General features: G+C 36.5%; 1 protein-coding gene across 35 annotated transcripts in view; it reads right to left on the bottom strand.

The window, feature by feature from the left end:
- Positions 1-12,475, bottom strand: part of ZBTB20 (zinc finger and BTB domain containing 20) — a 771,855-nt gene that overhangs the window by 407,229 nt on the left and 352,151 nt on the right. The gene's annotated exons all lie outside the window — the stretch shown is intronic.

Below are 12,475 nucleotides of genomic sequence, written 5' to 3'. Positions count from 1 at the left end.
CTGTTTTTGACTTGTAGCTGTGCACCTGGACAGGGTTACATCCTTTTCGTATTCACTCTGGATGATTTCCTTTGCCAAAGATTCAAGACAGCTTTATATTTTTCAGTCTGTAACTGAGAAAGGTTGTGATATATAATACTTTTATTTTCCCATGAAGACTTTCTCTGAGGCAGGCATGTACCCCGACCTTTACCTAATCAAGAAAAGTTGTTTGGGGGGATGGGAAATGGGAAGGCAGGTTGGACTTCGAATGCACAAATCACTTCTAATAAAAACACTAAGATTCAGGTGCCTGAGGTTAGAAATACTGGAGGGAATTCAATTACACTAATTAATATTTAAGAAGGGCTAGAGATCACATACTGAATGTGGGAAACTAGGCCACTCAGACATGAGCATATGGGGAGGGCAAGATCAACAGATAAAAGTAACAAACAAATCATACATAAATGCTGCAACAGGAATGAAATAGAGAATATAAAATAAATGTTTCAACAGACTCTGCAGAGGAGGTAAATGGTCTACCACATGAAAGCAAAATGTTCTAACACACACAAGACATTTTATTGGTTTTATGTAAACACCTATATTCTAGAAACTGATTTTTTTTTCAAGTAAGTTAGTAGAAATGTTACCCATTTGTAAAAACAGACTTAGTCTGGATTCTGTGAATTCACAGCACACTATATTTTCTTCCATTTCCTCACTGGTTTGTTAAGTAGTGGTCTCAGTAAGGCATGACTTTCATATTAGGGAGTTCCCTAATGGCCAAGCCTACCTGACACCCAAAACCTGGTGGAAGGTTGAAAAGCAGAAGAGTATTCTGGGTTCTACACACATTTTTCTTGTTCTAGTTCTGATGTCATTTGGTTGGTGTCACAGCTTATACCACATTCTCTCTTTAGACTTGATTTTTTATTTGTGGCCCAGATGGTCAATTCTGATCACTCTTTTGTACACTTCAAAGCTTTTAAAGAAGGCACTAATAGTACCAGAACTATCTTGCCTCTAGCATGTGAATGGTTCCTTCTTCATCCCCAGCATTTACCTAACCTTTTCATTTCTTCTCCACCTCGAAGCCTCCTCTCCCTCCTTCCCTTTGCTCTGGTTCATCAGCAGAAGGTCCTGTCCCTGAACCTTGTTCTGCCACTCTACCACTCTTATTCTTTCCAAGTCCCACCCTGTAAAAGCCACAATTTGTCAATTCACAGGCCCATCTTGGGGGCTCTGAAAACCAGAAGCCCAGAGAATTCACTGAACTGTTTTTGTTATCAACATCATCATGTAGAAACACAAGTAGAGAAACATAGAGTGACAGATAAGAGGAGGACTGAGACTAGGATTTGGGCCCTTTTTTTCAAATTCTCTAGTGTGCACAGATGGTAACTAGTGACTGGGCAAACCCGTGTCTATGCACAATATTAGTCTTGTGAAGAGAACAAAGCAAAAAAAAAAAACAAAAAACAAAAAACAAAAACAAGATTTGTGCCCTTTAGAACTCAAACCTCTATTGAAGAAAGAATTTAAATATATCAAAACCCACACAAAAAAAATCCCCAAAGGGCTGAACTGTCCTTAAATAATAGAGGAACAGAGAGAAAAAATAAGGTTATTTCCTAAAATTTTGAACCAAAGTAGTGGTTTTCAAACTATGCTTCATGGTCCCCAAGCTCACAAACAGATGATTACAAAGAGATGACTGAGCAGTTAAATATTTAATTAAAATGTAAATGTTAAAAATTATATATTTGTATTAACTTAGAATTGTGATAAAAATGACATGCAGATTAAACGTATTATTTAGTTTTTTTCTCCTTTTTCAAGTTTTTATTTAGATTCCAGTTAACATACAATGTAATATTAGTTTCAGGTGTAGAATTTAGTGATTCATCACTTAAATTCAACACCCAGTGCTCATCACAAGTGCCCTCCTTAATACCCATCACCCATTTAACCAGAAAACAGACTCTTAAGTATAGAGAACAAACTGAGTGTTGCTAGAGGGGAAGTGGGCAGGGGGCTGGGTTAAATGTATTATAATTTTAAAAAACATATTGGAGACTGACATGTTGCTAATAGTTAAATGTGTACATAGGTTTAACTAGTTTTCATGTAGGCCTCAAATTAAGGCCCTGAGATTGGAAGGCAAGCTGTTTAAAAACAAACGAAAAACTGTTGATACATGCAACTGCTTATGTGTCTCATGATTTTCTGGACACCATGTAGTACTCCACCCCTCATACAATAATACACTGAGCTTCAGCCAATATAATAATCCAGTTCTGAGTTTCCATTTCTTTGCATATTCACCTTTATATTCTTAGTAACTGACTTTTATAATATTTAATATGATAAACAATTTAATTTATAAAATGAGTTTAATAAAATACTACTCTTACTAGTTCATATATAAAGGCTCCAATCATATTTATTTTTAAAAGAGGATGCTGCTGTTTATTTTTTATTTATTTTTGTTTAAATTCAATTTTGCTAACATATAGTGTATTATTAGTTTCAGGGGTAGAATTTAATGATTCATCAGTTGCATATAACACCCAGTGCTAGAGGATTGTTGTTTAAAAGAAATATGAAAAAACCTCTGGATCAAAATATTTGCATGATCCCTCTAATTCGAGGTTGTATAATTCTCGTGATTCTGGTTCCAGACTGCCCGACTTCTGAATTCACTGACTTGCTAGCTTAAACCACTGTATACAGCAGATATATTGGGCCTCAAACTAGATTTCATATACTGGCTACTATCCCTTCAAACTTAAAAAACATAATATTGTTATATTGAGGAATAGATTATTTATCATGAAAATACCATGCATCAAAAGACGTCACCTTGTCTTAAGTTTACTCAGTACAGAATGCCAGATTATCAGAATGTAATATATTAGTTTAAACAATACTAACCAAAAAATCTAAGTCAATGGAAACTTCTTTACTTAAGAAGCACTGCTTTTATTAATTACATAATACATGGACATTTATTCATTTATTTTACATTTACCCAAAATGTGTTATATCAAAAAATTCCAGAAGACTTTTTCCTAACATTAATTGGTCATTATTTAATGTTAAAAAAAGAGTGAGCCAAAAATGATTTTCCACCACTACAGAGAATGAAACTAGCAAACCTGATTTGAAAGAACCATTTTCCAAAACCTGAACTACAGAAATGTTTCAAACTTTCTTAACACTGAAATATAAGTCAATAATAAACTGACTTGAGGTCTTTCATGGTCCCTATTACAAGCCAGAATTTTTTTTTAAACCAGAATTTTTGCCTGTATTTATTTTTTAAAGGCTGTGACTTGAAAGGTACCATAGTATACAGGTTACAAATGTACCTGAGTCTCTGTTCAGGTTCCACAGTCCTAGCTATGAGACCTTGGGCAAATTACTTAAAGTGCCTTAGCCTCAGCTTTCACTTCTGTAAAATGGAAGAAATAATAAAAATACTGATTCTCATAGATCTGTAGTAAGAAATATATGAATGTATAAAATAATGAACGAAAGTTGCTTAACATGTTGCCTAGCACATAAAACACTCTTAATAAATATTAACTGTAATTATTAAAATTGCTAAGCACCGAAAAGCCAGTTGTTTGCTTCTGATTTTTCCTATGACCTGATTTTACTCACAACTTATTGACTATCTGTCCTTCCCTTTTGGAATGATGTTCTATGTAGATTTCTTTTTGTTTCTAGAATGTTCTCTGGCTAATATCTCACCACCTGCACCCCAGTTATCAGATAAGATTGCAGGGCTTCATTTTGGTAGTTCTGTATTTGCTTTTCTGTCACTGCTTGTGTTATTTTCTTGTTCCTACTCAGTGGTTTAAAAAGTAAAACTCAAAGAAGAACTAAACATTATGAGGAATTTATTAAGACTAATGGTTATCAAAATTGGGCAAAAAGGATGTTATTAAAAATACACCAAGGGAGAGCAGCTGATGACAGCAGCTGTGAAATGGCTGTACATGGTGGGAATCAGTGAACCCCAAAGAAACAAAAGAAAAAAATGGAAGGCCATGAAACTTATGTGATTTACAAGATAAGCCTAAGCTTAATGAACAGACTCTTTATTTATTTTTTTTTTAAAGATTATTTATTTATTTATTTGACAGAGAGAGAGACAGCCAGCGAGAGAGGGAACACAAGCAGGGGGAGTGGGAGAGGAAGAAGCGGGCTCACAGCGGAGGAGCCTGACGTGGGGCTCGATCCCACAATGCCGGGATCACACCCTGAGCCGAAGGCAGATGCTTAACCGCTGTGCCACCCAGGCGCCCCTGAACAGACTCTTTAGACTATAGGAGCCAGGGAAGTCATTTCCGGATGAATATTTGCACAAGATAGTAACACTGAAAGGACTGGTGTTCTCTGATCAAATGGAAACTATGGTTAAGAACAGAATGAGAAATAAGACAAATGAAAATTTTTACTGCATTTGATTTCATTACTGCATCACCTGCATTGAGGAGACATCTTCGTGGATGCTGATACAGATGGGATGCCTAAAAAATGCTTGGTGATGATGGCAATAGCAATGAGAATGATATATTTTTAAGAGCCAAAGTTAGAAATTCATTAAAATTAGAACCCATTCAGCAGACATCGTGACTGGGTATTCTATGACACGAAAGCTTTTCTTAAATAGGACTCTAAGAGTTTAGTGATTTGAAAAATATTTCACCTAGGCAATAACAACAGCAAACAAATCGTTGGCTTACTGCAAAGATGCATACAGAATTATAGCTTTTTGCTTTGTGCCTAGATATGGACCTGTCTCTCAACCTCCAAAAGCACTAAATTCAGATAAAAACTAAAACCAAAAATACTGCTGAGGAAATTGAGATGGTCCTACAACATCATGCCTGAGAGAAAAAGCTATCAAGGCAATGAGCAAAACCAGCTGAAATGGGACTAGCAAACTTAACCCAAGTCAAGGAAGCTGTTCTAGTGTTAAAACAAAAATACTGCTAAGCAGAACCAAAGTTGCTACTCATGGGAATTACGAGTGAATTTTTTTCTCAGAATCTATGCAGATAACTCCTATGGGATTACCCCAAATGTGGGGATTCTTTTCAGAGCTGCCCTTGTTCTGAAATGAAATTTAAAGACATTTGTTGAAACATGTGAAACCTTATCAAAAACAAATTACCAAAAACAAAAGGCTAGCCTAACTAAGAAAACAATTCACTCACAAATGTTGGATAACACTGACTTAGAGAGACATAGTTGGAAGTATTTCCATTAAAGCCCTGATAGATTCCCTTCTTCAGAAGAAATCACTCTTCTCTCCTAAAAAACCATATTTAATTATAAACCAGTACTCAATGTATGTTCACTTGAAATCTCTACTTAGAAAAAAACAAACAAAACAAAACACCAAAACTGATTCATCCCCATTCTAATGTGAGCTATGTAAACTCCTAAAATCATCTTAAAAAGAAAAACAACACTCTCTCTTCTAATTAAGTATTCTTGCTTTTTTTCTGTAGTTGGACATTTTAAAAATAACAATATGCAAGAGTATGATGTCATAGTGAATATAAGCACCAGGTCAATATGATAATTTATTGTATGACTTCAAAATTGAGCTTTCCTTTAATCTTACGATTCTATAAATAACTTCTCTATTCTGCCATACTTAAAATACCTTTTCATCAAATTTGATATAAATGCACCAGATATGGTAACTATATTTCTGGCTTAAAATGACAACAATGCAAATTATATGATAAAGACTATATCATTGTCCCATTTTCACTTTGATAAAATCTCTTTTTAGGTGATATCATTTCATGTTAGGCTTTTTTGTGCTGCTTAATATTATAATTAATAATTCATATTTTTGTCTTTCCCCTCTCACTCTGACAACTTTTATTTTTAATCGGTGGGCATGTGCCAAATTGGTTTGTTATTTATTTATAATGTAAAATGACAAGGAAATTGAATATGTGGAATAAGAGAGAGATTTTCTTTCATATGACAAAAAAATTCTTAGTAATGGGGATATATCTTGCTTATCCTTATGGACACAAGAATTTTAGAGGGGTTAGATCAGATGGGACCAGTACCTCATATGACAACATGTAATAAACATATTAAATGGAACTGTTCATTTATGTTTTTAAAATTCATTTTAGTTTTGTGAAGACAGCTGGGCACATGCGTAAAAAGAGGACCAAAAAATAACAAAATTTGTAAAAGACTCCTTATTCTGATAAATCCCATAGTGCCAAATTAAGTAAAAATTCTGACCAAACAGATCTATTTGTATTCTTTCCTAAATGCTAAACCATGCAAATTTAGTAGGAACAAACACAGAGAATTTCAAAGATATAGAATTTCCATTTAAACAAATAAAAAGTTCTGTCTTGTAGGGCTTTGCAGAGCATTATAGGACTCCTTCAGTTTTCCCCCTAACCTGAAGCCAATTTGAAGGCTAGAGCACCGAATAGCTATGGCGGGAAACTCAGAGAGTGGTCTCGGGACATCAGGAACCAAATCACCAGAGGAGCTGGTTAGAATGAAGCATCACAAGTCCGCCCAAGAGCTACTGTGGAATCAGAATCTGTAGGTATATGACCCTAGAATCTGCATTTGCAGCCAGCCTCTGAAGTAGAATTAAGTTTGAGAATATCTTATGCCAAAACCCCTGCTTCTCACCAGACGTTCCCCTTGTCAGGTAAGCCTTTTCGACTCATCCTTCAAGTTGAACAGTGGAGAATTCATGAAACATAACACATATGATCAAATAATATGCTTCCTCAAAGATTCCAGCATCTCCCATTTCTCCTATTAATTTAAGGACCATAGTCCATGTCACTGCCCTGCCTAAGGCAGCCCCTTCTCTCTGGCTCTACCTTTGTTGTCAACCTGTGCAAAATATTCAGGCTTTGACATCACCCAATTAGTCTCCTCATTTGGAACAAGGAAACTTTTCCCAAGGATTTGGTCCCAATTCCCATTTAAAACTTGACCATTAACAGACTGTATTTGTATATAATATTGGATACTTCAAAATAATTTGATAGCCTTAATTATTTGGATCATTATTAAAGTGTAGGAGGTTGTAGGTGGACATGAGCCAGACTTGGGAACTGATGTACAGGGAAGTTAAATCCTTTAACTGAGGTTAACTCATTAAGTGGTAGCATCTGCACTAGAGCACAGGCATTCTAACATTGTACCACTCAGCCTTTCAACCTGTTCCTTGAGCAAACCTTCTCCTGTCTTTATAGAAAAATGCCCATTTTATAGCCTCTGTAGCTCTGAGAGATTTCATCTACACTTTTTTTGTACTGATGTTTATCTTTCAAAAGGCATTATGAAAAAAACCTAATTTTACCGTGTTACCGTAGGATTTTGCAATCTGGGGTGGTCCAGTTTAAAATAGCAACAACAGCAATGCTGGTGCCAGTGTTGTGAGGTACTATTTCTGACCTGGTAAGAGCTTGATTTTAAAAAACTTATCATTTTGAATTTCCATAATTCACTTTAAGGTTTGGTGCTAGTGTGGATTTAAAAAAGAAAATATAACTGCTGCCATGTTGAATGTGTATCAAAAAATTACTAATAGCCTTGACTACTAGTTGGTTAGCTGTATTTCGGTATGTGAATGTAACCATGGAAAGTGGTGTTCTAGAATCTCATTCATAATAAGTGTCATATAATGAAAAGAAAGAGAAACTATCAGCATAGGTATAATGTTAACGAACTGGTGAATTTTCAATAGAGCTTTATCAGACCAGATTATTTGAAAAATGTTCCCTGTCAGTAGGAAGAACACACCACACACACACACACACACACACACACACACACACACACACACAAGCATACCTCAGAATGTTCATATTTAAGTTTTCAGGGAAGAAGACCAATAAATCTGTTTGTCAAGCACTTTTACTTAAGTGGCATTATAGGATCTTTCACAAATGGGAGTAGATTTAGATTTTAGTATATTTTGATCCCCGGAGGTTAGAGCAGGGGGTAAGCTAAGGAAAAGGAGAGCAGGTAGAGAATGTGTGTGTATGCGAGGGGAGCTTGGAGTGTGTGCACTTGTGTGAATTTAAGCACCTTGAATTTAATGAAGAAAAATGTCATTATTCTGTGTTTATATATCTTTGTGTGAAACAAGTACTTTTCTCCATAACTGGAGTTTACATAGGCTCTATCGTAACACCCTTTGAGAATTCCTTTAAACATCAAAATGGATTTTTCCAAATAAAAAATCCCATGATTTAGCTTTATTAACATCCGAACGAATGTTTCCATTGATTTGTCCAGAAGAGGGAACCGAGTACGGTTTAGAAAGCAATCTTTTTCATGATGATCGGTAGCAATGTTTCCCTTCCATCCGAAAGCAAGCTATAGAAACACAAAGCATTAGATATACACCTAGATAAAAATAATATTGCAGAGTCCAACTGGTATCTGAGAGGTGAGGACAGGCTGAGATGGACTCCTTGGCTTCCTTCTGTCCAAAAATTTTCTGTTTCCTTATTTCCTATGGTTACCACCATGGAACATGTTAAAATCTCAGTAGGGACTCTGTTTCAACTTTTCCTTTCAAAACACAGTGAAAAAGCTTAATGGAAAAAAATGTCCTTCCTATCTCCATGCCAGGCACAGTGTAAGATCCACAAACTTAAAAGCCAGGCAAATAGTCTTTTATGTGCCCCAAAGCTCCGCAAGTGACCTAGTGCTACAAAAATTCCCAAATAGGCATGTGACCTGACTAATGTGTGCTGTGAGATGAGTCAAGGAAAATGGAACCATCTGTACTTTTATTGGACAGTCAAATAATTCCTCTTTGTCCATCCAAAAACATAATTTGTATATTTTAAGGGAGAAACAAGGGGAGTTTTTTCAAAAGGGATCTAATTTTTTGAACTGGTGTTATAAAATGATCTCAAATGTATAACCTAGTCAACACAGGTAAAGACAAGCAAACAAGCTTAGAAAAACCATGGCTGCCGTTAGAAATTGTCATTAAGGCTTCTTTTAGACTTTACAGGAAGAAATCAGGGAAAATGAAGGGAATTAAAACTGCAATCTTTAAGAAGTGGGGTGTGGATACCCTTCCTCCTCTGTGACAAAAGCTACCAATGATTGAACTCCTTGAGTGGGTGATGGCAGAAAACTGGAAGGCCATGTTTTTGTACATGTTCACAAAGTTTTTCCATTTGTTTCTTAAACCTATTTGTCAACCACACATCATACCTCTATTACCCCATATGGAATTTCAGTGGATTTGTTCTGTTTTTCAAGTTTTTAGTATTGATAGGAAGGAGGAGGACAGACTAGTAATAGTTGATAAAATATAATAATAAAGACTGAGTCTCAAAGACTGCGCCTAACAAAACATGTATATTTAGGGAATAAAAGGGCAAGACGGACAGGAGCAGGATACTATGGATAAGGCAACAGACAAGCATTTAAATAGAGAATCCTAAAATACCTGTTCTCCATTTAATAAGTTAACCCCCCCCCCCCACTGTACAGATAAGGAAATCAAAGAACATTGTAACATTCACAGCAGCTAACATGTAAATAGGTCCTTACCACAAGACAGGAATTACGTCAAACATTTCAACATAGTTTCTCATTTAATGCTCACAAATATCTTACAAAGCAAGTGTTATAGTTGACAGAGATTAAATAACTCGTTCAAGGTTGCAGAGTAACAAAGTAGAAGCACCAAGATATGAATTCAGATCCCTCTGATTTCAAAATCTAGGCTCTTAAACACTAGGCCAGTAGTTTTTAGCCCAGATTACATACTTGAATCATCTGGGAAGCTTTTAAAGACTCTTGGTGCTCAGACCCTACCCCCAGAACTATTTATCAGAAATTCTTGCACGTGGGGCCCAGATGCAGGTGTTTGTTTCGGAGCTCCCCTAGATGACTGTAATGCACAGCCTGGATTGAGAACCACTGCTGTGCTATCCTGCTCCCCGTGAAGATCAGTAGACCCATGCCAGGATGAGGTAGCCCTGGAAGCAGTGTCCTCAATCTCCTTGCAGTGGCTTTTCCCCCTGCCTCACCATGTATTCCTAGCCACATCCGTTCATCAGGACTATCTGAAGAAGTAATATACAGGAGGAAACTTTTCAAAGCATTGTCACAGCAGATTATTGTCATAAGTCCACCAAAGAGAACCTGTTCATATCTATCTATGGGCTATGATGAATGAACACAAAGAAGACTCAAGTTTATTACTCTTATCCCCAAAATGGAAGTATAAGGCTGGTTTTAAAAGCCCTTCATACCAAAGCAAGTTACTAAAATTTGGAATGGCCTCCTCCCCTCTTTTCACAAATCCAATAAGAATAGCTACTAGATCCAAGGGGAAAAGATCCAATTACCATCCCTTTACAAAGCTATTTCACTCAGGATCTCAAGGCAACTGAAAGTCATTCAAAACATAAAAGTAGTACAAGTCAAGAAAAATGTGTGTAATAGAAAGATAGTAAGATTTCAAGTCAGGGGTCCTAGGTTTTTGACTGTACTCTGCCACTTTACTGCCATGACTTGAGACCACTGGGCCTCGATTTCCTTTTCTGTACGTAAGCTACATCTCTCTTAGTGATTTTAAAAGCGTGGTTCCCACCAGCATCATCTGGAAATTTGTTAGAAATGCAAATCATCAGTCCCTACCCTAGACTCAGAATCAGAAACTCTAGGAGGGGGGCCCAGCAGTCCCTGTTTTAACAAGCACTCCAAGTGATTCTGATGCATCCACTTCCACAGGGCTGTTGTCTAAGGATAAGAAGAGATGGTGCATACAATTGTTAGTTTTTATTACTGTCTGCTTAAGTCAAAAATCTCAAACTCTCTCACAGAAATATTTAGAGAAATAATGTTATAGCCTACATTAGTTAGATTAATAACCTCACTTCTGAATTTCACTTTGAATGTGTAGACGAGGAACAAGTCAACCAGAGGTTATGCAATTAGCTTAGAGTCAAAGAGAAAGCAAGGAGTAGAACTGAGAAGGAAACCCCAGAGTGAACTTGACTTTAATTTAATCAAACTGTTCAGGTACCAACCACGCACTTTCATCTATAATCACAATGAACCTTTTATAAACAAATCTCGATCTTAGCTTAAAAAATTTTTTTAACAGTACCTTTTCGAATTTTAAAACGGATTGACTTCTATGATTCTGGGCTAGAGGCAGCTCAAGAAGCAATAAGAAGTCATCAGCTTTCCACAGTGAGAAGGTGCAACTGCCCAGACCCCTCCATGTGTGAAGTGCAGACCGTACTCCCCTTGCTCACCTCCTATTTCTGATCATTGCAATGATGGAAACCATGATAAATAAAAGTGCATAGCTAGTGGTTGGGTTCAATCTGTAATGTTTCTATAATTTCTATAATTATTTCTGTAATGTTATTATTTGGATACTACAAAACATAAACTGGATTTTAGGAGATGCTTGGGGATGGTTTTCTCTCCCACGCTTCTGTCAGCAGTACTCTATCTTACTGTAATTTATCTGATATAGCTACTAAGATGCTTGATACTTTCACATGCAAGGGTGCAGAAAAACAAAGAGAGAGCGAATGGGTTGTTAATGAAATTCTCTGATTGTAAAAAGCACTTTGCAATGATCAGGTGGTAAATAATAATAAGAGGAAATAACATAAAGTGCCTAGATGCCACAGCAATAGTCACTATATAAATGCAGAAGAGATCAGACATGAATCGAATTTGCATTTTATGCAGCTTCTGCAAGTGTACATGGAATATACAGTTGCTAATTTTTCCATAATACTGGCAAAATATTGTTCAAAATCTATTCTCACTATCTCATCACTTTAAATGACATCATATGGAAACACCCATCTGTCCTAATGAAAAGGGGAATGTGTTAAAGAGGCTAGAGAAAGAGCCTCTGTGAGCACATGAAAAGCAAAAAAAAAAAAAAGAACTCAAATAAGAGGAGAGAATGAAGAAGAGGGAATAGTAACAGTGGCAGGACAGCTTTGGAGACATGCGCAAAGGTGATCTTTGAGAAACATGAGGAATAAGTAACTCTGTTAATGTATGGCAGAGTACCTACAATGAAGATACACGATGGTCAGGGAGCAAAAATACAGAGCCGTGCTATCTCTTCGCTGGGCTGTTGTTGCAGTAGTGGTTCTTTTTAAATGGAATGGGGAGAGGGGAGTGACAAGTACGGGTTTTTGTTTGTTGTTATTATTGCTGTTTAGTTTAGCTCTATCACTAACACCAACTCTGTACCAGGGTTTTCCAACAGTTTCCCAACCTCCGTGCTTATCATGAAATTGCCTTCGATTTTTCACGTTATTTTCCCTTAGTACTTGTTCATAACCCAAGGCACATTCTTTGGGAAAATTAAATCCCAGCCCATGGTTACTCTACTTTTGAAGACATGGAGAAGATGCTAAGAGATGGGGAGGTTCTCTTAGTCATGGGGGAAGAGTCTGAT

This window comes from Ursus americanus, chromosome 4, assembly GCF_024610735.1.
Source record: "Ursus americanus isolate L20-20 chromosome 4, mUrsAme1.1.p, whole genome shotgun sequence".
Lineage (NCBI taxonomy): Eukaryota > Metazoa > Chordata > Mammalia > Carnivora > Ursidae > Ursus > Ursus americanus.
Note: the sequence above shows the minus strand (reverse complement) of the source record. Positions and strands in the feature narration are given on the sequence as shown.